The sequence below is a fragment of the Mustela putorius genome, unplaced genomic scaffold, assembly GCF_011764305.1.
Source record: "Mustela putorius furo isolate JIRA1106 unplaced genomic scaffold, ASM1176430v1.1 tig00003871_pilon_pilon_pilon, whole genome shotgun sequence".
Lineage (NCBI taxonomy): Eukaryota > Metazoa > Chordata > Mammalia > Carnivora > Mustelidae > Mustela > Mustela putorius.
The window spans coordinates 7862069-7866264 of record NW_025422023.1 but is presented as its reverse complement, the minus strand read 5'-3'; the positions used below and the strand labels follow the sequence as shown (position 1 = coordinate 7866264).

General features: G+C 43.8%; 1 pseudogene; it reads right to left on the bottom strand.

The window, feature by feature from the left end:
- Positions 1-1322: 1322 nt before the first annotated feature.
- Positions 1323-3127, bottom strand: LOC101684874 (annotated as a pseudogene).
- Positions 3128-4196: the final 1069 nt, after the last annotated feature.

The window sequence follows — 4196 nt, the reverse complement described above, 5'->3', positions numbered from 1 at the left end:
GCAAATGTCCATGAGCAAGTGATGGCACAGAAGGTCTTACTGAGACTTAGGCTCAGAACGGACCCAGTATAGGGGCACATGGATGGCTTAGTGGGTTAAGCCTCTGCCTTTGGCTCAGGTCATAATCTCAGAGTCCTGGGATGAAGCCTCGCATTGGGCTTTCTGCTCAGAGTCCTGGGATTGAGCCCCACATCAGGCTCCCTGCTAAGCAGGGAGCCTGCTTCCCACTCTCTCTCTCTGCCTGTGTCTCTGCCTACTTGTGAGCTCTCTGTCAAATAAATAAATAAAATCTTTAAAAAAAAAAAAAAAAAGAAGAAGAGGAAGAACTGACCCAGTATCATACCCACTGCATCCTGTTAGGCAAAGCAAGCCATAATGTCAGCTCATATTCCAAGGGAGGAGAAATATTCTATTAACTGAAAGGAGAACAGCAAAGTCGCATGTGGAGACAGGGAAGGAAATAATGGCAATCAATTTGCAAGTACTCAACCACACATGGCCAAAACTAGCTGCCAAGAAGGGTGAGAGAGTCTTCAAATGGCAGCCATAAGCTCAGGAGCAGGAAGAACAGATTCAGTGGGAACAAATTAGCAAGCAGTCTGTAAAGTTTGGCGGGGGGGGGGGGGGGGGGAGATTTTTTTAAATTCCTTCAAATTTATTTATCAGAAGTGACTGAAATAAAAAATATAATTGAGTCCCATCACCATGGAAATGATTTTAGAAGAAAGCTGGTCAGATGACTATTACTGCTTCCCATTTTCAACCAATAACAGTTGTCACTGATAAACAGCCAACAGTCTATCAAGAATGCTCAAGAAAGGGGCACGTGGGTGGTTCAGTGGGTTAAGCCTCTGCCTTCAGCTCAGGTCATGGTCTTGGGGTCTTGGGATCGAGCCCCACAACGGGCTCTCTGCTCAGCCAGGGAAACTGCTTCCTCCTCTCTCTCTCTGTCTCTCTCTGCTTGCCTCTTGGCCTACTTATGGTCTCTTTCTGTTAAATAAATAAATAAAATCTTTGGAGGGGAGGGGAGAATGCTCCAGAGAGAGGCGCCTGGGTGGCTCAGTCAATTAAGCATCTGACCCATGATTTCAGCTCAGGTCATGATCTCAGGGTTGTGAGATTGAGCGCCAAGCTGGGCTCCCTGTTCAATGCAGAGTCTGCTTAAGATTCTTTCTCTCCCTCCGTTCCTCCCCCAACTTGCATGCATGCTCTCTCTCTCTATCAAATAAGTAAATAAATCTTAAAAAAAAAAAAAAAGAATGCTCAAGATATGATATATGATACCACAAGTCTATTCATAAGGGGAGAATCTAGGCAATAAGTTATGTGAACTTCTTGATTTCATCCTACAAAACAAGTGCAAAACCACCACCCATGCCTCTGAGAACATTGGACCATGCACCCTTGAAAAAAGCTTTGGTTCCTCTTCATCATGAGCAACCTTCCTCCAGCAGTCAAGCGTGCCTGTATGCGTTATGTCAGTTCCTTTGCACCCTGACTGCACCATCACCCGGTAACCAACAGTGTCCAATGGCCAGGAAGTCAGCCCAGCAACTGCTGTGATGGATTACACAATCAACCAGCTGAGAACGATGTGAGTATTCTTGGGATCAGAAGCATTCCCTCTGAACCGTCCTACACTGTTGGTGGGAATGCAAGCTGGTGCAACCACTCTGGAAAACAGCATGGAGGTTTCTCAAAATGTTGAAAATAGAACTACCCTATGACCCAGCAATTACACTACTGGTTATTTACCCTAAAGATACAAGCGTAGTGATCCAAAGGGGCACGTGCACCCGAATGTTTATAGCAGCAATGTCTACAATAGCCAAACTATGGAAAAAACCTAGATGTCCATCAACAGATGAATGAATAAAGAAGAGGTGGTATATATACACAATGGAATACTATGCAGCCATCAAAAGAAATGTAATCTTGCCATTTGTGACAATGTGGATGGAACTAGAGGGGATCATGCTTAGCGAAATAAGTCAATCGGAGAAAGACAACTATCATATGATCTCCCTGATATGAGGAAGTGTTGATGCAACATGGGGGGTTAAGGGGATAGGAGAAGAATAAATGAAACAAGATGGGATTGGGAGGGAGAAAAACCATAAGTGACTCAATCTCACAAAACAAACTGAGGGTTGCTGGGGGGAGGGGGTTTGGGAGAAGGGGGTGGGATTATGGACATTGGGGAGGGTATGTGCTATGGTGAGTGCTGTGAAGTGTGTAGACCTGGCGATTCACAGACCTGTACCCCTAAGGATAAAAATATATTATATGTTAATTTTAAAAAAAAGAAGCATTCCCTTTGCTGTGTCATAGATACAGGAGTAGGCAGCTCTGTAGATAAGACTACCCTGCACAGACACGTTAAACCTTGGTACAGACCCTTCATCTCACCAGGCTTATAGATCTTAACCAGGCAGTCACTGAGGCCTCTGAATTCCCTTTTAGCTCCAGCTTTGCTAGCATCAGCTTCTAGACAGGTACAGGCAAAATCAGGAGGATACACAAAACCCAAGGATGTGGTCCCCACGGCACCACCTGAAGCCAGATTCCCTGTAAAGTAGTGCAAAAACTGGGTTCTCTTGTCCATACCACCCAGGAGAATCTTCTTGTATTTATCTTTGTATCTTTTTTTTTTAAGATTTTGTTTATTTATTTGGCAGAGAGAGATGCAGTGAGAGAGGGAACACAAGCAGTGGGAGTAGGTGAGGGAAAGCAGGCTTCCCGCCAAGCAGGGAGCCCGTTGCGGGGCTCGATCCCAGGACCTTGGGATCATGACCTGAGCCAAAGGCAGACACTTAATGACTGAGCCACCCAGGCATCCCTATATTTATCTTTGAAGCCAAAATTGAGAACCTAGGTGGGAAAGCATCTGATGCCATTGGCTAGGTTACCATGCCGGAAGGACAGGACTCCCTCCTTCCTGAGGATGGGAAGCATGAAGTCTATACATCCCTTGTATTGTTTATCAGCAGTGACTTGCTTGCTGGCATTCTGCACCTGCAGCAGCATCTTGACCCACTGGATGGGTACAACCACAGTCTTGGAGATACCCATGGCCTCTCCTCCCACCAGCAAGTCCTTGGCAAGGGAACAAAGTGGCATCTGTCATGTTGAAAAGAGAGAGAAGACAGGCAACTGTGGAGCAGTCTATAAAGATTTCAATTACCCCCTAAATTTAATCAGAATCACTACAGAATATTTTTGGAGAACTTCACAAATTGATCCTAAAATCTATGCAGGAAAGCAAATGACTTTTCTCAATAAGGAAAGCCAAGACAATGCTGAAGGAGAGTGAGATGGGGACACTTGTCCTTGCAGACATTAATACCAAAGGAGCAGACTGGAGACCAGAAACAAACTCGTGCAAACATGAAAGCTCAGATATAAAGGAGCATATATTACATATCTGTGGAAAACTAAAGACTTTGTGGAAAACAAAACGTGAAAAACTTTAGAAAGCGATACCAAATACCTTTACAACATGGGAGAAAAGAAGGATCTCTTAGGCAAGACTCAAAATCACCAAAGCAGGAGGACAGGAAAGCCACATTTTACCATAATAAAACATGGACCTTCTGTTCATCAGGAGACAATATAAGGAGCATATGACAAGACAAGCCAGTGTGGAAATGGAACAGGGTTCGGTTAATAAAGGAATAGAATAGCACAGCAAGCTAGAAATGATTTAAACTAGTCACAAGCTACAAACTGAGAGATAATATTTGCAATATAAGCAATCAGTAAAAGACTGTTATCTAGAATTTACGAAGAAGTCTTCTAAGGGGGGTGGAGGACAAAAGACAGACCAGTCATTTTAGAAAAGTGGAAATGCTATGGCAATGAATAAATAAATAAATATAAAAAAGTAGGGGCACGCAGGTGACTCAACTGTTAGCTATCTGCCTTCTGTTCAGAGCATGATCCTGGGATCCTGGGATCCTGGGATTTAGTCCCACATTGGGCTCCTTGCTCACTGGAGAGCCTGCTTCTTTCTCCCTCTCCCTCTGCTGTGACCCCTGCTTGTGCTCTCGCTCTATCACTCTCTTTCTGTCTAATTAATTAATTAATTAATTAAAATAAGAAGATGTAAAAGATGTCCAATTTCCTGTATAACTAAGACAGAAGAAATTGAAATCAAAATCAGATGGCATGTTGCACCTACCTGCTTTTGCAAATTT